General features: G+C 56.2%; 1 protein-coding gene across 4 annotated transcripts in view; it reads right to left on the reverse strand.

Annotated features, from left to right (window-relative positions):
* PAQR5 (progestin and adipoQ receptor family member 5) overlaps positions 1-21,798 on the reverse strand; it is a 72,096-nt gene extending 50,298 nt beyond the window's left edge. Inside the window, exons 1-2 of one of the 4 annotated variants that reach the window (XM_042941556.1) lie at positions 11,826-11,920; positions 9,233-9,383 (exon numbers count right to left, since the gene is read on the reverse strand). The gene's annotated coding sequence lies outside the window, so the exon portion shown is untranslated. The other 3 variants (XM_042941558.1, XM_042941555.1, XM_042941557.1) reach the window with 3 other exon arrangements.
* Positions 21,799-23,331: the final 1,533 nt, after the last annotated feature.

The following is a 23,331-nucleotide window of genomic DNA, read 5'->3' on the forward strand; positions in this document are numbered from 1 at the left end:
GCCCAGGGCAGGGGGCAGAAATGGAGAGTGGACAGGAAGACGCTCGGTCCTTGACTCATTCATTCAGCACCCATTACTGAACACCCACTATGTGTCCGAGGCTACCGTAGGAAACGGGGGTGGACCCTCCCATCCCTTAGCTCACATACTCAGTGCAGGAGATCAGCACTGACAAGTGACACAAACACAGCAGATGCTTCTGGGAAACACGGCTTCCCAGGGAAGCCACACCAGGGAGTCAGGAAAGACTTCCTGAAGACACGAGGTCTGAGCCAAGTCTCGAAGAATCAACAGGAGCGCCGCCGCCACGGAGGACAGAGACCGCTCTACACTGCGGGTGCAGGGGCGCCTGGGTGGCTCGGTCCCACTTCGGTTTGGGAGTTCGAGCCCCGCGTCGGGCTCTGTGCTGACCGCTCAGAGCCTGGAGCCTGCTTCGGATTCTTTGTCTCCCTCTCTCTCTGCCCCTCCCCCTCTTGCACTCTGTCTCTCTCTCTCTCAAAAAAAAAATAATAAAATAAATATTAAAACAATTAAGTAAATACACTGAGGGTGCAGCAGGGGCCCAGGCGGAGTGCAGATGCGGGGAGCTGTCCACAGTTCAGCATGGAGGTGGTGGGGGGTACCAGGTGGGAAGGGCCCAGGACGGAGCCCGCAGAAGAGCCCAGAGGAAGGCTCAGCGCGCGCCATCTGAATGCCGTGGGAATGAACGCACCAGGTGGTGGGGAGTCGGGACTGGGGGTCTCAGGGATGGTGGCCGGGGAGAGGCTGGTATGGTCCTGAGCGGTGGATGCAGGACAATTCCAAATCCCGGCTCCATCGTTCACCGTGTGCCCCTTGGCGATCACCTAACCTCTGCCACTTGAATTTTCTTATCAGCTAAATGAGGATAATACAAGTATCAATGGCTCTTGCAGGGATGAAAAACCATGGTATCTACCCGATAACAGGCACTCAATAAAAAGTGGCTCTTATCACCACGGCGCCCTAGACCATCTCGGCTCTGCATGAACACTCATGCCCCTTCTGCCCTGGGGGTATAATTTTGCTTGAAAAATAGACTGTTTCCTTTTCGGCTCTGACCCACCTCCCCGGCTGGAGGTGGAGCTCATGGGCACTCCACGAGCCGAGCGGGGGAGGGGTTGCCATGGCGACCTCCCAGCGTGGCTTTAGGACCCGGTGAATGAACCAAACCTTTCCTTTATTCCAGCGATCCCGGCTCTTCCAGCTAGTTACTGCTAGGCCATTACCGCACATCTGAAGAAGCTGAATGATATTCTTTAGCACATTGTGAAAAAACGGGAAACCATCCAAATGGCTGGCAACACAGAGCTGGCTGGGTAAGTTATGGTACACCCATGCAAACCGGCACTGTGCGGCGATTAAAAATGTTACAGATCTGTGTGGTTACTGACAGGAAACGGTGTCGTGACATGCTGTTAAATGCGAAAAAAGAAAAAAACCAAACCCGGGTTATGGGGCAGCATAAATCTTGGAACACCAACCGTATAAAACCGTGTTACCGTTAACTGCTTGGATTTATGGACAGAAAAGTGTTTGCAAGGATGTTCCCCGAAGTGTGTTCACAGCGGTTCCCTCTAGACGGTAGTGGTGAGCCCTAGGTATCTGCGTTACTCTCTTCCTCCTCCTTTTCTAGAACACTAGCGTTTGCCCACAATGAGCATGTGGATTATTACGTGGTTGTTTTTTTCATTAAAGCAACAACGCTATTAACAGGAAGTAGGTGAATGAGTTAGTCCTCCAGCCCTTGGCGAGTCTTGAGAAATTAGCCATGTGAGCCAATCCATGGGTTGCAAAGACCAGCCTTTCCCCACACACACCCGCCAAGAAGCTCGTACCTGAGCCTTCCTCCATGTGCCCTGTCCTGCCTGCTGACCCAGGGGCAACCCTGGTCCTGAAGTGCCCCATTCAGGGTAACTGGGGCACCTAAAGCCTAAAGCCTTCCCATTTTGGAAGAGCCACCAGATTTCCCCCAGGCGAAGCTAAAGGGGGCTCCCTCTGTCATGACCACGGTGAGGGTGGAAGTAGGCAGGAGTGCCCTGCACTGGGAGCACCGAGAGGAGGTCATCAGTCAACGGACACGGAGTGAGTACTTTCTGTGTGCCAGGCCCCGTGCCCGCCCTGGAGATCCACGGAGTTCCAGACGGACACAGGCCTGCCCCCACCACCGCATGCAGGACTCCTGGTCTAGCGGATGGAGGGCTCCAGGAAGGGCCTGGAAATCCAAATAACTCTTCGTGGTTCCTCCAAGGCTCTGCTCTCCTGACTCATGGTCCAAACTTGATGCTCCTACAGACCAAGGCATGGGGTCTCCTCTGAAAGGGCCCAGAAGATTCCGCTCCTTAGCATAACCTCAAGGCCTCCACAGCCACCCCCCACCACAGCCCCAGCCTCAGCTACCGCCCGCCTCGCCACACGCCCCACACCCCATCACACCCATCTCTCTTCTCTGTCCTTGAACGCTCCATGCTTTTGCACTTCCTGTTTACTGGGAGTGGGGCACCTCCTCTCCCACTTTCTCTTCTTGATGGAATTCTACCCATTCTTCAAGGCTAAACTCAAGGATCACTTGCAAAAGTCTCTATCATCCCACGTGCAAGCTTCACAGTGAAATGCCAGTACCCTGGCCCCCCTCAGTCAAGACTGCCTGGTTCGAGTCTGCCTGGTTCACGGCTATGTCCACGATGCCCTGCCCGGGACTGGGCACGGTATTACTACTGATTGAATGCATCAATTTGGTTGCTGAACCACCAAATGATTTCTGCTGCCCACTGCCCTCTGAACCCCAAAGGCAGGGTCTGACCCATCCGTGTAGAACCTTCTGCCTGGTGGTTGCCATGCTCTGTTCATAAATCCTGTACGTCAGTGCCAAAAGGGTGTTATTTTTGCTTGCTCCCCGATTTTTTTATTTCAGGATTTTTAACATCTGAAATCTCAAGCCAATTGTAAAAAAAAAAAAAAATGTATGAGACAACTGGGGGACTCTGAATGCCGGGTATTTTATGATGGAGAGAAACGATCAATTCCTAGGGTGCGATAATAGAACCACGGCTGGGTGTCTTACAGGGCCCTTCTCCTTCCGAGAGGTATAGTGAAGGGATTACAGGTGAAATGAGATAATGTCTTAGACCGGCTTCGACAGACTCCAGCTGGGGGCAGGGGGCGGCGGGTAAGGGTAGAGGTGAAGGAAGATTGGCCATGAGCTGGTCACTGTTGAGGCCAGTCATGGGAGTCCGTCATACTTAACGTCTCGATTTGTGTACGTGTTTTAAAAAGGAGACAAGCACAATGTAAAAAAAAAAAAAAAAAGGACAAAAGACCCTGAGATGTGACAGAGGTCTCAAGTCCTGCCTGGCAGGAGACAATGTGAAACTCTGTAGCAAGAATAATTACTACTCTATTTGGAGACTCTCCGAACATTTGGAACATCAACATGACAGTTGTGAAACTGACACCAGAAACGTTGCCTCAGAATCTCCATCAGAACAAGATGAAACCAAAGAAATGGAGGATAAACTGGAAATGCTTTAAAAACAAAAACAAGGGCTCCTTATGAATAAACGACTGCAGGCCCTGAGAAAAAGCCAGAAGGCCTTGTCAGCGGAAAATACTCGGAGATATCTCACAAATATATCTTCTCACCATTCCCCGGCTAGGGTTAGAGCCAGGAACAGCTTTTGCTAGAAAATCTTACAGAGAAAAACATATTCGAGACACAGCGATACCACCAGCGTGCTTTTTAAAGATTCTGCTTTAAAAGGGGGAATCAGATAATATTGCAACTTCCAACTTTTCACCATTGGATGTGGTGCTTTTGAAGCGTGTGGCTTTTAACGTGTTGGATGCTTCATCTGTGTTCAGCTCTCAACGTAGACTAGACCTATGACGTCCGTCTTTATAAATTTTACAGTTACTTGATGTTCTAAGATGTTAATACAGTTTTGTCCTTTTTAATTATTGAATATTTGATTTAAATTTTTAAATGCCTTCTTATGAGCTTTGTGAGATACATGTAATATATTAAAACATTTCCATATTCTGGGACACACAGAGCAAGAGGGCCTTGGCTCTTTTACTCCTGGGTAAACTCTTCCCACAGGTAGTCAGAGCTAGACCTACGGGTGCTGGGCATGTAGCCCGGTGGTCCTCAACTCAGAACCACCTAGAAAGTTTTTACTTTTTTTTTTTAATGTTTATTTATTTGGGGAGAGAGACAGAGGAGGGGGGCAAGGGGCAGAGGGAGGGAGGAGAGAATCTCAAGCAGGCTCCTCGCTATCAGCGTAGAGCCCACAGAGCCTGACGCGGAGCTCGATCCCATGAACCGAGCGGAGATCCTGACCTGAGCTGAGTGAGATTAAGAGTCAGAGCCTTGGGGCGCCTGGGTGGCTCAGTCGGTTAAGCCTCCAACTTCGCTCAGGTCACGATCTCGCAGTCCGTGAGTTCGAGCCCCGCGTCGGGCTCTGTGCTGACAGCTCGGAGCCTGGAGTCTGTTTCAGATTCTGTGTCTCCCTCTCTCTGACCCTCCCCCGTTCATGCTCTGTCTCTCTCTGTCTCAAAAATAAATAAACGTTAAAAAAAAAAATTAAAAAAAAAAAAAAAGGAGTCAGAGCCTTGACCAACTAAGCCACCCCCAGGCGGCCCTCCACCTAGAAAGCTTTAAAACATACTGCTTCCCCCCAGCCCACCACAGCTCAGTTAGGATAAGCTCTCCAAAAGTCAGGTTGGGAAGGTGAAGCCCGGTGACGACAGGCACAGCCAGAGACGAGAGAGCTGAGATTCTGACCCACCCAGAGCTGGCCTACCTACCACTGAGCTCTGCGGAGCGAGCACCAGGGCGTCCATATCTCGCAGCTCACGGCCTCCATCCGGGGTGCGCGCGTGGGCAGGTTCCTCCCCCCCGGGCTGGGAAAGGGTGAGTCCCTGCCAGGTTGATGGAAGGTGAATGCAGGCCCTGACTGTTGGGGGACCCCTTCACCCCAACGGGGAAGTGTGGGGCTGCTGGAGAACGCACGATCCGATCTCTACCGCCCTCCCAAGCCTCTAACCTGATGAGAAACTTAAAGTCTGAGATAAGGCTGTCAGCCTGCAAGGGAGCCCAGACCACAGGAGGAAGGAGAGGAGGGAGACCGGCGAGGACGGGGCACGCAGCGCCTTCCCACATCCTGGGGAAGCAGGTGTGGAAAACCGAAGGAGGTCATGCAGCCCCTAAGGTCAGAACCAAGACCCCCAGGGGGGTTCTCCTGGGAGGCGGGCTTCGGCTCAAGCCGCAGAGGCACTGTCCCCCAGTGAGGAAGGCCTGCTCCGTGGGCACTGAGCCCCCTACCTTGGAAGTGTCCAGATGAGGTCTGAGGCACCTACCCTGGGGAGGAGGGTGAAGTCAGGGGTCCGGACAGGGGCCTGGCAAACCTCTTTCACATTAAGTCCCAAACTCAGCCGTGCATCCAAATAACCCAGGGGTTGTTGCTGGAAACACAGAACAGACTAGGCTGAGCCCATCTCGGGCTTTTGGAGTCAGAATCCTCGGGGGGGGGGGGGGGGGGGGGCAGCCCGGAGACCCGCCAGGGTATTAAGCTCCAGTGCCGACTCCCGGGCATGGCCCCATCCTGGGACAACTGTCCACCTCCACGCGGCCTAGATCCAGTCGGGAGACAAAACACTCAGAGCCCAAAGTGAGCAGAAGTACGGGGAGCTGGGGACCAGTGTCCGCAGGAGAAGGTGGAAAGTGTGCGGGTGGAAAGTGCGTGCTCAGTGAGCAGGTGCCCATGACTCAGCCCCTGCTGGGCAGAGTAGGAGAAATTACGGCTGCCCTCGAAGAGACCCCTTCTTTCTGAGGACACGTTTCATAATATTTTGAGGGATCGATAGGAAGGAAGGAGACAGACTTCTCTGAGGGGCCACCTACCTCCCGGATACACCCCCCTGGGGATTCACAGCTACCTCGAAGGCCACACATCCACACTCGAATCGTCATCTGACCACCCCGCCACGCCTCTCTGTGCGCACAGCTCCCTCCGCAGGCAGATGGCCTGGAAAATTCTATCTCCCCTTCAGCGTCCACCTGAGCCCCTCAGACGCCAGCCCCTCACCTCCCATCTGCCCTGGGCCTCCTCTGCCAGTCCTGCTGCACGGGTGCTCCGGGGACAGCAGTCCAGGAGGGAGTGCTACCCAGCACTACCCAGGGAACACAGCCCCCGGGTGCCAGGCAAATGGTCAGGGGCAGCAAGGAGACAGAGAAGTGTGACCTGGCAGAAGGAAGAGCGTCGCAGGGACTGGGCAGGGCGATGGGGAGGTGGCTGGCGCGTGCCCAAACCCTCAGCTGAGACCAGACGACGCTGAGGGTCAGAGAAGGACAGAGGGCCCAGCCAGGAAAGGGTATGGCTTCTACGTGGCCCCATAGCCACTGAGGAGCTCAGATAGGCAGGAGCCTCGGTCACACGCAGTCGTTCCCATCGGTGATGTGGGAGTCAGACGCACCTGGCTTTGAGCCCCGGAGCCTCTCCGGGCCTCACTCTCCTCCTCTGTAAAATGGGGATGATGTTGATTCGAAGTCCCTCGGTCTATTCCAAGCCCTTATGGGCAGTGTATGCTCCACTGGGCTTTGACCCTATGCTCCTGGGGGCGGGGGCACTTTCACAACCCCCAGAGTGACTACCTCTCCGGCCCGGTTCGGGCTTGGTGCACAGCAGGGGTTCAGTGGTGCCCCCGAATTTATGCCGACCCGACGGAGGACGTTGCTCCCCCGGCCTGCCGTGGGCTACAAGGTAGATTGCAAAGCTGACCTTCCTTCCTCCTCACTGGAACGTTATTTTTCCTGCTAACCCCACATCCTAGCCAATACATTTCACAATATTTGAATACGGTGGATTCAGAGCCCCACGGGCTGACCTGTGCCACAGGTCCTTATTCTAGCATTGTTAAGCACAGGCTTTTTTCAAGGGCCGAGGCAAAATGCATTCGTCAAAAGCCCCTGAAAATGGGAATAAGAGGTCCTTCCAGATCAGCCCCCACAACCGTGCAGTCAGCGCTCGGGACGGTGGAAACGGCAACCCCCCACCTTCTCTGGACTTCCGCTGCTGGACCGCCTCTGAGGCCCCAGCTGGCCTGCACCCCTGCCCTCAGGTCTCCCCAGAACCCAACTGGGCCACCAGAGTCCGCGGCGAGAAACCGGCGAGCTGGTGACGGTGGGAAGGGGGGGGATTCTGGCTGCGTCTGTCCCTGACCCCGGCCATCCCTCCCTGCTCCCAAAAGCCCCTGCAGCCACTGGTTGGTGTTGAAAATGATTCGCTTTCCCCGGGGGGAGTGCGGTGGGGGGGGGGACACCAGGCCTCTACGTGAACAGTGAGAAGAAAACGATCATTTTCGTGCTTCAGACACGTCTCCCCTGCACATGTCCCCACGGCGTCCCACAGAGCACCGTGAAGCAGCAAGCCCCGTCAAAAGGTCTCTCTTGCTTCTTGGCCCAGGGATGTCACACTGGGCTGCATCTGTGTGAGGAGGTAGAAAAGTGGTCGCCTCAACACCGTGAATTTCACCATTACAGATTCACTTGTTTGGACTTTGAAGGAAGGGCCGAAGGTACATTCCAGGACACCGGGGAGAGGGGGAGGTGGCACCGGGATTAGCTGAGATTATGGGAGGAAATTTCCGTCCCCTCACTTTCCACACAGAGGCCCAGATCCTCCTCCCGGAGCAAAGTGAGTCCGCTTCCACGGGCACCGGGCAGCAGCTGGCGCTCATGGGGGAGAAATCAGGGCAGAGAACCCGGGCGCGTTAGGGCCCATCTTAAACGGTTTTCGGGAAGACGACAAGGGCAAGGAGTCCAAACACCTGGTGCACGTCTGACTGAGCTGTCCCTGGGAGGCCCAAGGGACCCTGCACACGCCGCGTGTCCTGCCTGTGCCTCAGTTTCCTCATCCCAGCATGAGAAAACGGGAGGCAGCCTACCTGCCTGCAGCAGCAGGCGCCTGGTTTGCGGTGCTGAAGGCACAAGGCGCTTTTGCTCACCCGCTGCAGGGACAATGTCACCCACAGAGGCCTGTCCTCCTCACGCCCTGGAGCCCAAACAAAGCCGGCTGTAATGGAACGAGGCCCACCTTATCAGGAGGGGTGCTTTTCCTTTGAAAGTCAAATCTGAGGCCTTGGGACAATGAAGCGTGGGTGTTCCCACACAGCACACCCAGGCAGGCCGGGTGGAGGCCCATCTGGCCCAGCCTGGCCCAAGAGCCCCCCCAACCCGTCCCCGCTGCTCCCCCCACCCCCCGCCCTGGGGAATTCACTTCCTCAGACCCCTCTTCTGCTCTTTTCAGAGTCTTAAGAAAACCCTGAGGACGGCAAGCAAAGGCATCCAAAGGGCAAAATTTCTCTAGAAGAGATGCCCGGTGTGAAACCCGGACCCAGAGACGTCGGCCGCTTACCCAGGATCACACAGCACGGTGGTCCTAGGGTAAGTCCCGAAGCCCCCAGGCTTGCTGAGCAACATTCCAATGCTCAAGCATCAGCTGGACTCAGGGAACTTGTCCAGGAGGACAGGGATTAAGCCAAGCCTGACTGCAGGGAGGAGGGAGGAGGGGGGAGGGCAGCAGGGCTCTCACTTTCTCCCTCCCACATCCTCTCCCCAGCTTCATGGTTAAACCAAATGTTTCATCCTCCTTCACACAATTTCCTTTTTTCTTTTCTTTTTTTTTTTTATCACTGCCATTTTTTTTTTGGTTTGTAAACCATCGGTCAGGTTCTAGAGAGGATGTGTCCCCAAAACATCCGAGAAACGAACTACTAACATCCCACATTTCAGCTGCAGCTCCCCACCCCTACTTTCAAAAGGATCTCCCCCCCCCGCCACAAGGCATCAGGGAGCCCCGATCTGGGGACACACTTGCTCCCTGCCCTGGGGGCATCCCAAGGACACTTCAGCCTCACGGAAGGGCAAGGTCACTGAGCCCATCCCCGCCCATCTAGCTTGAGGGCGCCCCAGGGCTCCCCTGCAAGCAGCGGGGACCCAGCACCGCCCCCACCGCTGTTGACAGAGCCCGTGGGGACTCTGCTGCCTCCCGTCCCCTCCCATCCCAGCGGCTCACCTGTTGCCCCCAGGGAAGCCATCACCATCCTCCTGCCATCCTCCTGCCCCTCGACCTCCCCCATGGACAGCTGGCCCGCGGACTGCGAGAACCAGGGGCCTCCTCCCCAGACCTCCTTTCTCCTCCTTTCCTCTCCACACCTTTTCCACACCCACTGTCTGCTTGAGCTCTTCCTCTTTCAAGAAGTCTGCTCTGCCAACCACAGCCCAGCTGGCTTCCCTTTATCCTCCGCGCTGGCGCTGGTGGCTGGGCCTGCACAGCATGTTGGTGAATCATTACACGGTGTCGTTCCTGGGGAGGCAAAGCAAACCCGGCAGCATTCTAAGACCCACGGCACACGGCCCAGTTCAGAGTTCATAAGAGCTAGATAAGCACTCGGTGAATACGACATTATTTCCCCACAAATTCCACTCTCAAAAAGGTAAATAATTCCCTGGGCGACAATAAAGAAATCGCAAGGTAGCATGAGTAATCGCCGGCTGTGTGCATGTGTTTGTGTGTGAACTCCAGACTCGCTCACCCGGAGCGCACAGGCCCGGGACCTAGGCCCACGTGATCGGAACAGACAAACCACCCCCCCCCCCCGCCACCCTCCCCGAAAAGACTCCGCGTGGTGTGCCGCAGCGTGGATCGGCGAGGGCCCCCCCAGTTCCAGCACAGCAATGTCATCGCCAAACGTTCCGCCATTAACACCCCGCTCGCCATGGTTCGAAGGCTATTTGGTCTTTAAGAATGCTTCTCCCAATTCAGATGCCACTCTGCGGCTCAAAACCCGCTGGCATCTGAGCCCGAGGGAGGCTCTGGAAGAGAGGAGGGGGGTGTTCACGGGGGAGACAGAAAACACCACGCTGGTGGAGGCTCTCTTGAGACAGGAGGGGAAACAGGGCCGCCGTGTAAGCAGCTGAAGGGTGGGAGCAGGGTGCCGGTGTGGGGCTGGTGGTTGCAAGCTGGGGGAGTGAAGGCGGGGAGGTGAATTCATCCATGGATGGGTGGTGTTAACATGCCATCAAAAAGGTAAGGGGGCGCCTGGCTGGCTCAGTCGGTTGGGCGTCCGACTTCGGCTCAGGTCACGATCTCACGGTTCGTGAGTTCGAGCCCCGAGTCGGACTCTGTGCTGACAGCTCGGAGCCTGGAGCCTGCTGCGGATTCTGTGTCTCCCTCTCTCTCTCTCTGCCCCTCCCCTGCTTACACTCTGTCTCTCTGTCTCTTAAAAATAAATAAACGTTAAAAAAAAAAAAAGGGGTAAGGTGCAGGGAGGCCGCTGTCTTCCTGGGAGTTGGGTTGGTCCTGATGTGGGGTTAGACCACCTGTCACTGTTTAGACTCACCATCAGAAGCAGCCCCACCCTGAGCCCCCACAGGGAGCTCACACAAAGTCAAAGTAGTCTTGGGAATTTAAAAAAAAAAACCCACTTTCAACAAGTATCCCCAGGACCCACCCTGCATCTTGGACCCTATCACGTACCTCTTCTCCCCCTTAGACCTGCCCCCCTCTCCTATCTTCTTCAGCCTCACTTTGGACCTCTGCCCACCCTCCTCCACCTCCACGGCCCTGTGCCTCCTAATCTGTACCCCTGCCATCCCCACCGCAGAGGCCTCTCCTCATCTCCAGGCCACTTCCTCCAGGAAGCCTCCCCCTCCCCCCGGACAGCCTGCTTATTTAACCACCCACACTGTGACAGTTTTGGAGCCTCACTGGGACCGGCAGTCGACAAACCCTCATACTCTGTCCCTGTCCAGGGCCACTGTTGTCTCAACTGAACGCATAGGGTTTTAACGTATGGAAGTGACCAAGGGACACGCGGAGAAGCTAATGCCCTTGAAAGAAGATTTTTATTACTTACATTTCCCGAGAGGGAGCGTGTTACACCTCCCAGGGCCACATGGAAAAGCACCCGTGTTGGTCAGGGGGCAGAAAGGAATGAGGGGAAGACACAGGCCACTGCCTTTATTAGGGTTTCCATGGGGAAGGCAAGGCAGGGCAGGATGACTAGCTTAGGGTTGGCTAGTTTGAACAGCTCAGGCGGGCTCTGGGGCACAGGGGCTGTCCCCAGTTGTCTGGTCCCTGGCCCCGGGTGGTTCAGGGCAGGGGACGTTATGTGGCGTGTAAGAGTGAGATAAGGAAGACTCCAGATCACAGGCAAGACATAAACAACTGGGACCGTTAGTCTAAGAAAGCACATGATGCATCCACTTGCCTCCGGGCATCTAGCTGAGTTTCCAGTGTTTTTTAATCAACTGCTCTCTGGCTAACACCATCACTCTCCTGCCCCGCTAGCTTTCTGATTCCTCGTCAACACAACCCCATCCCTGGACTAGCTGCAGACTCCTCCCTCCCTCTGCCTGTTATACAACAGAGAGGAGTTTCCCACCCGGGAACTCACCCCAATGCTTCCTCAGGGACCTCCCCACCAGGGACCCGCCACTCCGTTGACTCTCTCCCTCGGCATTCATAATTGTTAAAAACATAAATAAAATAAAAAGCAGCGACAGCCAAAAACTTCTTGATCAACTGTGGGGGAAACACTTGTAATTGATCTTCTAGACAAAACACTAGTTTCCTTCATATACAAAGATCGCCTCCAATTCAATAAGAAAAAGACCAACCACCTGAGAGAAAGGAGGCAAAATATACGAAAAGACAGTTCACGGTAAAGAAAACACAAGTGGCTCTCAGGTCGGTGAACACAGCCAAGAATTGCAAATTAAAACTCTATTGAGAAACTATTTTTACCTTCCAGGTTGGCAAATGTCAGCAAGTTTGGTAACACTTCACGTAAGAGGGCATGGGACCAGAGCACCCTCATCCACCGCTGGAGTGTATCTTTCTAAACTTTTATGGAGAGCGGTCTGCTGATATCTTTCAAAATCCAAACACACACCCTTCCGGCCCTTCAATTCCTCTCCTGAGGCTTTATCCCACATGAACCGCCTACACTGCAAAATGACTAGATGACAAGGCAATTCAGTGGGACGTTGTTTGTGACACCCCAAAACCAGGAGATTCATCAAATAAATGTGCGACATCCATGCAGTGGCACATTCTACAGCCTTGAACACTCGAGGGACCAATCTGGAAGCATCCCAAGAGAGCTAAATGGGGAAACAACAAATGAAGGGCACCCGTGGCCACCCTTTGGGGGAGAATGAATCGATACACATTTTTACTGATTCGTCCCAGAACCGTCTCTGGAAGGGTACGTAGGAAGCTGGTGAAGCTGCTTCCAGGAAGGGGAGTGCGCTAGGAGGCCAAGGGAGACGGGAGACAGAGACTTTTCACGGGAAGTCTCTGCAATTTACAATTTTTTCGGCACCACCTACGTTTACTTTCTAAGAAAAAAAGGCGGGGCGGGGGAAGGGTGGGCAACAAGCGGATGAAATAAACAGAACAAAACCTTCCCTGACCCGCCTCCCTTTCTGGCTTCCTCTCACCTCCACAGAGGTGTCTGTACCTCTGTTTCTCCAGACACGCCGGCTGCCTCTGTTCCCTCCTGCCCCGCTGCCTCAGCCAGACCTGCCCCAGGGCACCGGGCTCCTTGATTTCTGGTCTCCGACTCCAGTGGCCACTCCGGCCCCACCGACCTCACAGCGGCCTCGCCCTCCTCCCCGACTCTCCCCCGCACCAGGCACCACGGTTTTTTTTCTGCTCCCTCTCTGGGAGCTCCTCCCCAGTCTCTACATGGTGGAGCTCGCTTCCAGGTCCGTTCGCTCTCCCTGGGCTGCCTCGTCCACCCCAGGGCTTCACTCATCATGGGTATGCATGTAACTCCCAGACGTGTACCTCTGGCCAGACCTCTCTTCTGAGCTCAGGGCCCCACCTGGAAGCCTCCCAGGGGGCTCCAACCCAAAATGCCCAAACGTCACTCGCCAGCCTCCAACAGTTCCATCCCGTGCGTCCGGGAGGCTCCCTGGCCTGTGCTCCCTCCCAAGCACCCCAAGGGTCTGGCCCCTCTCCCCACCTCCACCATGCCTCCGCTGGTTGGTCTCCCTTCACGCTCTTCCCCACGTCAGGGCCTGAGCACACACTGTCACCTAAGCCCGGAGTACTCTCCTCCGCTCCCCACGTCTGTTTCATCTTGATTAATTCTTACATATCTTCTAGAGGGTGGATTAACATCATTCCTGCAAGAAGCGTCTCCCGGCCTCCGGACCGACGGATGTCAACTGAAGGTGATTTCTGTCCCACCAGGGGACATCGGGCAGTGTCTGGGAGACATTTTTGGGTGTCACAAATGGGCCAGAAGTGTGTGTGGCTACTGGCACCCAATGGGCAGAGGCCAGGGATGCTCCTGAACGTCCCACAAGGCACGAGACAGCCCCCCCACGACGCGGGATGACCTGGCCCAGAATGGCAGTAGCTCTGAGGTGAGAGACCCTGACCTGGACTAAATCATGGACCCGTGACACCCTTTCAGTACACGCTCTACTTCCACCGGGGATCGCCCACCCCGAATGTGATTCCATGCGTAACTGTGCAAAGATATTGGCCGAGTTCCATTTCCTAAGCTTTGGAGGATGCATAAGTGAATTACACTTACCGGCTCACGGTATGTGATACGTAACCGGCTCACGTTTATCTATCCCCCACCCCCAGGACCCAGCCCCAAGCGCAGAGACTGATGGTGTGGATTGGTATGACGCGCTCAGGGTGGGGCGGACCCGGACCGGGCAGGGGTGGCGTCCTGGCCTCCGGCTCTTCTGGGCCCTCTGTGCCACCCCAAGGTCGCCCCTTCCGTGTGGTCCCACCGCTCTGCACCCCACTCCGACCCTCGTCCCCACCCCAGGGGTCCTAAGAGACCCTTCCAGACCATCGGGCCCCAGCTTGCCCCTTGGTCATCTTGGCAAACAGGCCACTCCCCCATCAGCTGACCCAGGCAGGAGCGGGCACCTCAGTTCACCCAGCCGCCGAAGCAGGTCCACCCTTAGACCTGCTCCCTCCATGCACACCGGCCACCCGGCTTCAGCGGTACCCAGTTTTGACGCACTTGGCCCTCGCCTTAAGCGTCTTTCCCTCCCAGTCCGCCGTGACACGACCCGCACGGACATCCTTCTGGCTGGTATCACTTCCCGATTAAAACCCCCTTCAGCGCCTCTTACGGCCCGTAGCCAGGAGCCCAAGTTTGCCAGCCTGGTCCACCTACCTTTCGCGGTCCACGACCCTCTCCACGGCTCCCTCGCCAGCCACACCCGGCTTCAGCAAGCACACGCACCACTGTGCTTCACGGCACGGGTCGGCCCTTCCTTCCCCTGCCCTGCGCTCCCCCGCCTCTCCTCTACCTGGATGCTTGGATATCCCGTGTTCACCGTTAACATCCACTTCTGACCTCTTCCTCACCAGTATGGCGACGCCTCAAAAGGTTAACCGCAGAATTTCCATCTGACCCGGCAATTCTGCTGCTGGGAATATATACAGAAGAACTGGGAGCGGGGACCCAAACGGATTATCTGCACACCCACGTTCATGGCTATACTACTGGCAATGGCCAAAAGGCAGCAGCAACCCAAATGTCCACCAACAGGTGAATGGAGGAAGAAAATGTGGTATATACTTAACGGTGGAATGCTATTCAGCCTTTATTTTTTTTAATTATCTTTAATGTTTACTTATTTTTGAGAGAGAGAGAGAGAGAGAGGGAGAGAGACAGAGCACGAACAGGGGAGGGGCAGAGAGAGAGGGAGACACAGAAGCTGAAGCAGGTTCCGGGCTCTGAGCTGTCAGCACAGAGCCCGACGTGGGGCTCGAACCCGCGAACCGTGGGATCGCGACCAGAGCCGAAGTCTGGCGCTTAACCTACTGAGCCACCCAGGCGCCCTGCTATTTGGCCTTTATAGGGAAGGAAATTCTGATGCACCTAATGAACTTTAAAACATGATGCTAAGTGAAGAGCCCAGATGGGGGGCTCACATGGCGTGTGATCCTGCTTACACGTGGGACCTAGAACGGTCCGATTCACAGAGGCAGAAAGAACAGTGGCAACCAGGGGCTGCGGGATGGCGGGGACGGGGAGTTAGTGTTTAACGGGTTTAGACTTTCAGTTAATATTCAGTGGGTACAGAGTTTATAGGGCACACCTGTGGCTCTGCAATTAAGTACTGAATCTTTGTCCTCTCGGACCGATGGTGGGGGTTCCTGAGGTTAAGCCCCATGTCCGGCTCCCTGCTGACAGCGGGAGACTGGGATTCTCTCTTTCCCTCTCTCTCTCTCCACCCCTCCCCCCCACTCTCACTCCCTTTCTCTCTCTCAAACTAAATAAGCTGTTAAATAAAAATAGTAATAACATTGTTGTGCACACTTGAAAGCTGTCAAGAGCAGCTCATAAAAGTCAACCTTGGGGGCATCGCGGTTTGTGAGTTCGAGCCCCGTGTCGGGCTCTGTGCCGACAGCTCGGAGCCTGGAGCCCGCTTCGGATTCTGTGTCTCCTCTCTCTCTCTCTCGAAAATATTAAACATTAAGGAAAAAAAATATTTTAAGTCAACTTTGTATGCGGACAGATGGTGATCCCCTCGCAGTGTATGCTAATATCAAATCATTATGTTGTAAACCTGAAATCAACATGTTAAACATCAGTTACACCTCAGTAAAAAAAATTAAAGGAAAAGAATGAATAACCCAAACGAATCATCTGGGTTAATGCTTTCCCAAATCTCACAGCCTGCTGTACCCAGAACAATGACTTACTTCCAGGATTCACTGACAAACCCCTTCCACCCCTGGAGGAGACACATTTTCGCCCTTCCATCAGGCAATGAGGTCAGAAGGGGCTTCTGTGGACAAAGTTAATAAACAGCTAACTTGGGAGGAATAAACAAAATAAAGCCAGGGCTGGGTCAGTGCAGGCGTGTGTGGCCCTTGTGTCTGACACCACTGGGTTGCATCCCCGCCCCCCGCCCCCACCCCCCGGCTGCCCACTGGCTGGGCTGATTCACTTCCTGTGTCCTCTCAGGGGCAGGCAGCCAGAGAGGGGACAGGGGACTGTGGACCAGAAGCTGAACCCTTAGGGCACGCAGAGACTATTAGTCACTGGCTGGAGGGCTTCCGACCTTAGTGCTCATGGGGACCACAGGCCTGCCCCCTCCCATCACCTTCTTATGTAAGCCAAGGTCTGGAAGGCAGAGTGAACTTGGCCTTGGGGCTCAGCAAGAGGCAGTGGCCCAGAGCCTCCCTTTTCCTCATAGCTCACGTCGCACCCTACAAGCCCTTGGAGCCCCCATCCCCAGGCCCCCCGTTCATGCACTGTCCATATTTATAAAATAGGGGCTGGAAAAGAGAAATGTGTCCCTAGTCATCAAGGTGTCTTCAACCAGAGACCCCCTGGGGTTCTCCACCGGAGAGGATTTTGCCTCCGGGACATTTAGCAACATCTGGAGACATCGTTGGTTGCCAAGAAGGAAGTGACAGGTGGCCCCGGCACCTGGCATCCGAGGGGTAGAAGCCAAGGTTGCTGCTAAGCATCCCGCGACGCACAGGGCGGCCCCCACCCCCACAACAAAGACCTGTCCTGCTCCCAGACATCACTAGCGCTGAGGTGAGAAACCCTGATCTAAGCCAAGCTGTTTTTTACCGATGAGGCCCACCCAGGAAGGGACAGGGCCAAAGTCACACCGTGATATAGTATCAGAATTAGCACCCATGGTTCCCCACCAGCCACAGCAGCCTTGAGCTCCCAAGAGTGCAGTGACCAACTCAAAGATTGGTAGTGGGCTGGCAGAGTGGCCCGATTTAGGACCACGCGACCTAGAAGCCCAGGGTGGCTGGGCTCTGGGCCTTTGACAGGCTCCCAATCACTTCTACCGCGGTCAGCCTGGCCAGGGGGCTCCCGAATAACTGAAGGGGAAAAAACGTCTCATGGGCGATGGTGTGCTCAGGCAAAACGCGGGCTTGAGGCCTAGGCAAAATTCACCACTCACACCCCGCAGAGCACGCTGGGGGTGGTCAGGGCCACAAGTGAGGCCAATCCTGTGAAACAAACCCTGCCTTAGAGGACACGGCAAGGGCAGGAGTTACAGCTTGGGTCACTGCTCTGGGACACGCTGCCTTTTCTCCCAGACACTAAAAACGGCTGTGTCTCTTGCACCTGTTGGCCCCTCGCTGCCACCTGCATAATTTCAAAATAATGTCTAGAGTCACCCTGTCCTTTTCCCCAAGCAACCAGCCCCAGGTCTCCAGGTACCGGGGTGCAGGCCAAGGCCTCAGAGCTGACTGTGCAACCCCATCGTTGAAGAAGGGCTGACTCATGCTATGTCACAATAGGCGAACTTTTCCATTCACTGTTGCTGGAAGCCACCGAACTTGTAGTGATGGGGGCGATAAAGAGAAGGCCAGGGGTCAGGAATGCATAAGCTATGTCTCGGGTCAGGGTCTCGCCTGCTTCAGGGGAAGGGAGCCCGTAGGGAGCAGTTGGGGAGCAAGGAGGGGGGGACCACAGTGGCCCGGGACACAGGAGGAGTCACCATTATGGATTCACTTCTTCAGGCAAAGCATTTTCTTTGTCCGCCCCCCCCCCCATCTCCCGGTCCCCTTCCTCCCCAATTTTTTCCAAACAGCTGATAAACTCGTAAACACGTACATTCCTAGAGGCACAACTTCTGGGTGTCTCCCCCAACACCAAGGCATAGGGGCATTCCCGCTCTGCATCTGGCAAACCACAATGAGAACGGAAAAGGATCTGGGGGTCAAGAGCAGGGCTCGGGGGAAACAGCCAAAGCTCCCCAAGGCGGGTGCTGGCCACCCTCGCGTCCAGGCTCTCTGTCCCATCTGTGTGGCCTGCTGGGTCGTACAGAGGCAGCACGGCCGAAAGGCTACGGCCGTCCAGGGTACCTCTGGCCCCCCTCTCCCTCTGCCCAAGTGTTATCTTGGGCAAAGTTACACCACCGCTCTGGGCCTCGGTCTCCACATCTGTCAAATGCAGACGACCCGGGTTTCAACGTCACGGAGTTATTGTAAAGATTAACCGATTCGTGCAGAGAAGTTAGAACACGGCCTGGCAAACAGCTAACAATTACTGAATGCTTATGACTGGTATTAAAATGCAACGATCACCCCTCCAAGCCATCGGGGAAGAAGACAGGAGCCATATTTCCTGTGAGTGTGAAGAGGAAATGCCTCCAGGGACCTCACCTCCCACCTATGGCCCTACTAGCTTCCTCCAGAAGTCATCTTTGTCCCATCTCTTCTCCTCCAATTGACTCCACAGGGGCCCAGAGTTTTGCCTTGAGACACAGATAAAATTCCTTTGCTGAAGATGGCAGCTGAAAGAACGATGGGGTGGGGCCGAAGCCGCTTGGTGTGTGTGTGTGTAGGTGTGTTCCATATTTTCTATTGCATAGAAAGTTCCGGCTTCTACTCTAGATAATTCTTGGACCTCCACTCCACCCCCACCCTCGAGCTTCTCCATCCTGCTTGTCCCTGCACTGGGGTAGTTCTTGGGTCCTCCAAGGAAACCACTCTGATCAGATTCCTAAGTGAGGTCTCAGAGCCCCAAGCCTTCCCCAGGGCCTTGGGCAGAATAATGTCCTCACTCTTCCCAGCCCACACATCTGGTCACACCTTCTCAGACTGGTTTGTTAACCTTGGCCCATGATCTGAAGCTCCATTCTTCCCCCCAGGGCTGCCTGGGGACCTGGCTCTGGTCCTCCTCCTTGGTTCTCCAGTGTCCCCGGGAATTTTAAAAGACTGCCTGGAAAGGCCACTGTTTTCACCACTAACTGAGGAACTTCCCACCTCTGGAGAGCAGCACTGGAAGTTTTCTTTGGGGGATGGGAGTCTAAAGAGGAGCACTCCTCCCTGGCTCTCTCAGTTCACGGGGTGGCCATGCGTTCTGCCTGGGAGCTGCCTCTCTGGGTGACCTGAAGGTTCTTGCCAAGGCAGCTCTCAAGCACCGCGAGCACCCAGGTGCAGGGAACAGAGACCCAGCTTTGAATGAACTTGAGTTCCATCAAGAAGAACTCCAGCTCTGCCTCCAACAGGTCACTCTGGGCCTCAGTCTCCCCGTGAGGAGAGGAGGGGTGGGCTGAATGTGTTCATTTATTCAACACATATTTAACTAAGCACCCATTACACACAAGCCACGGCGCCGATCCCCGGCGGCAGAGCCGTGACTAAAACCGACAGAAAGCCCTGCCTTCACGGCCCTGATATTCTAACCGGGAAGACAGATGATAAACTAGATAGAAAAGGAAACGAGACAGGATGTTCGCTGATATGGAAAATACAGCACAGAGTGGGTAGAAGGGATACGGCCTCTAACGCCATTCCAGCTGAGAAACTCCGGGTCTCAACCTCTTCCCCTACTGGGTTCTGGTTAAGACCCAGGAACTGGCAGAGGCCTCCTCCAGGGAAGAGAACTGATCAACTCTGGCTGTGCGGGCCTGTCCTGAGGGCAAAGGGGACACCTGGGCCGGCTGAGGAGTCCAGGGCTATAGGGCTCCTGGCAGGGCCTCAAAAGTCTTCAGGGCCCTGCCAGGGAAAGGCCTACACCCCCTGCCATGCTTCCCCACTTGACCGTGGCCTAGAATGAGCCAGACACTGACCACCTCCTCCTCTAGGGGCTCTCAGACCCCTCCAGTCCCTCCTCCTGCAGCCTCCCCTGTATGGTAGAATGTTCTCTCTGCTTACATAAGGATGGGGGGAAGGATTAAAAAAAATCCAATTTTAGCACCTTCTCTTCCTGTAGAGACTGTTTTTGATCGGTGGCTACTTCCTGTGAACCTACTGTATGCTCAGGATAAGACCAGCTCTCTGAGGGAGACCAAAGATGTGTGATCGCTTCCCAGACGTATTCACAGGCCACGTGGGGAGCTCAGGCTAACACACATACACAGGAGGAAATCACCATCATCTCTTACAGTTTGCTTGGAAGCTTACAGAGCCCTCTGGACCGCTCACTCATAAAACCACGCAGACTCTACTGTCCCCGTGTTACAAATGAGGAGACTGAGGCATGCACCGTCTCTGCCCTCCATCCATGGTTGCCCCATGAATGGGTAAGGAGAAGGAGGAGGCAAAGGGTCAAGTTTCCAACGAGATTTCCTGGAAGGCTGGGTAGGACTCCAGTGCAAATGGGACAGAGGCCTCGGTCTCCTAGGGCAGGGCGAAGCCAGGCACATAACTTACCTCCCTTGGGCCTGACAAGTGGATCCAGGGTAAAGGCAAAGCCTACCTGTCTGGAAAAGCACAGGGGATTATGGATGCGCTCGCTGGTTTATAAAGCATCAAACCGCCCCAAGTGGGTGTCAAGGACCCTCGGTGGCAGGAGGCACCTTTCCAGTCCAAAGGAAAGAATCTCTGCCCTTCGAGGTTGATTCAGTCCGTTCCTGTTGGGCAGCCTCCGGGAGCCGGGAAACTATGGCTACGGCAGTGAACAAAACAGGTGCCTGCCTCCCGCAGTCCTGGAGCTTAGCAAGGAGCTGGCTCTCTCTTGAGGAGCCGCCTGACCGGATTTTACTTCTTCTTGGAGGTGCCCTTTCCTGGCCTACCCCTTCCAGAAGAACCTCCAGGGAAGAGGGGAGGAGGGGGAGAAGAAAGGAACCCCTGCTGAGTCAGAGGCCCTGGCAAAAATGGAGCACCAACCACCTGGCTCTAGGAGACTGGTTTGAAGTTCAGGTCTACCATATTTCGCCCCCCCCCCCCAAATGACTTAACCTGTTTGAGACTCCTCCTCCCCCCCCCCCCCAACCCCCCACCCCAACCTTGCTAATGGGATAAGACCTACTACCTCGCTGGTTTATTGTAGGGGGGGAAATGAAATCAGCGAGGCGTCCATGCTAGTGATGTTAGCTCTTACTCTGACCCACGGACCTCCCTCATCTGTTCTCTCGGGTTCTGCGTGGAAAGGGGCATCTTTCACCCCCGTCCTCACACTGAGCTGGGCGACCTCGCCGCCTTGGCTGCACGAAGCCCATTCTGCTCAGGTCCGCAAGGGTCACAGAGCTCTAGACCTAGCTAGGCCCCTGCCGGGCTGGTGGGGGAGGGGGGGGTTGGGGACGCCACCCTCCCTCCTGCTCTCAACTCCTCCGACTGGGGCTTGGGGAGTGCTTGGGGGGAGCCAAGGATGCCCAGCCGGGCGGCGGCCTGCCGGAAGACAGGACAGAAGCCGGGATGCCCTGGTGGCTGGGCACCCACCGCAACAGGGCCCAGCCGCCCCCCACCCCGGGCAAGGGACGCCCCCTCACCCGCACCCCGCCTGGCGCGGCCGGCTCTCCCGTCGTGGGTCTGGCCCCCGGGCGGCGGGAAGCGCGAATGTAAACATCCCTCCAGAATTCGCCAACTCCGCAGTCCCCATCCGAGGACTCCGCTCAGGGGCTCGGGGACGGGCGGGGAGGGGCGCAAACGCCCAGGGGACTGAGAGATGGGACGCGCGAGAGGGCCGGCGTCCCCAGGTGTCCGCGGAGACCCGGCGCGCCCGCCCCAGTTCCGCTCGGGCTCCCCGCGCGGGGACGTGCGGGGCCGCGGATGCCTGTCGCCGCCGCCCGGGGCGCGGCGGTCCCGGCGCAAACTTTCCTTCCGAGAGCGGCCCTCGGCGACCTCGGCGGGCCGCGGGCAGCGCGGGGGCGACGGCGGGGTGCGCGTGGACCCCAGGCGCGGGGTCCCGCCCTCGGTTACCTGGGTTCCGAGGGGCGCCGGCGTCCGGCGAAGGGGGCGCAGGGACGCGGCACCGGCAGGCCGGACACCGGGACGCTCCTCCGGGGCCGCTGTGGCCCCCAGACACGCGGGCGCTGCACCTGGCCCGGCCGGTCGGCGCGCCTACCCCGTGGGTCCCGCCCCCGGTCCCCTCCCGCCCGGGGCGGGGCGCGCAGGCCCCGGGGAGGAGCCGAGGGCAGGGGGGAGGGCAGGGGGCACCGCGGGGGCACCCCTCTCCGCGCGGCCCGCACAGAACCACGTGCCACCGACGCCGGACTCGGTGACCTCCCGAGCGGCGCCCACCGCTCGCCCCGCCTGAGATGCCACCGAAGCCGTGCGCCAGGTGGAGTCGCGTGTAGGCCCCCGTCGCCCGCCGGACCCCTCTGCACGCTCCACCGCGCGCACCCCCACTCCCGGGGACCGAGGGCTGGGAGCCTGCCCTTCAGAAGAATGCACGGGGTGGAGCACAGAGAAGGAAAAAAACAACCGGGTACCCGCAGCCCCACCCCACCATGATCTCTCCCCACCCCTGGCTGTTCTTGGCCTTGGCCAAGCTCCACCGGCTCTCTCCGGAATGCCCCTGCCCAAGGGAGCTTTGCCACCCTCTCCCGTTCCCCAGGACTCCACTTCCCAGGCCTGGAAGGGGCTGGGCCTGGACTTCTGCCACTCAGTGGACACAGCAGAAAGAGTCACAGGGGGACACAGGGGACAAAGAAGAAACAGCCACCCAGACTGTGTGGCTACTCCCAGGTGCTGAAGGAACAAGTTGTAGGTTGTTCCTGCCTGCCCCCCCTCCCCCAACTCTCCTAGAGGAATTCTGGAAAATGCACCCTTTGGACAAAGCTTCCAGAATGAAATGGGGGGCGGGGTCGACCTTCCTTGCCTGCCCAGGTTGTCTGAGCTCTTTTTTCTGCCTGCCTTGCCTTGTTTGTTACATGTGCAGACACAGTGGAAGGAGCACAGGACCAGGAGTCCAGAGGCCTCCATTTAGCTCTGTGGCCTTGGGAGGGTCTCTAGCTCTTCCTGAGCCTCAGTTTCCCCATTTGCCGTGAGTTAATGATCTCTCAGGCCCTTTTTATGGATCCTCAATGGTACTATTGGGCATCTTGCTTAGGTTGGCCTGCAGCTGTGCATCACATAAAGAAGTGTGTCTCGCTTGTCCTTTCAGATGTAAGTTCTTGGAGGGAAGGGACAAGGCCGTACAAACAGGCAGCCGTGCTGTGCAAACCAGAGCTTGACAGGAGTGGGGGGCATGGAGTGGATCCCAGTCCCAGCTTATGCTGAACTCAGAGTGGCCTCGTAATCCCTGCTTTGCCTTCACGAGGGTTTGGGGGACTGAGATTTGAGACGTGGAGCCCTTTGCGGGGGAGGCAAGGCCCCGGGCGGTGTCCTTTCTGATGTCATCTTTATTTTTTAATGTTTATTTATTTTTGAGAGAGACAGAGCACAAGCAGGGGAGCGGCAGAGAGAGAGGGAGACACAGAATCGGAAGCAGGCTCCAGGCTCTGAGCAAGCTGTCAGCACAGAGCCTGATGCGGGGCCCGAACCCACAATCTGTAAGATCATGACCTGAGCTGAAATCAGACGCTTAACCCACTCAGCCACCCAGGCGCCCCATAAC

Source organism: Panthera leo, chromosome B3 (assembly GCF_018350215.1).
Source record: "Panthera leo isolate Ple1 chromosome B3, P.leo_Ple1_pat1.1, whole genome shotgun sequence".
NCBI classification, from domain to species: Eukaryota; Metazoa; Chordata; class Mammalia; order Carnivora; family Felidae; genus Panthera; species Panthera leo.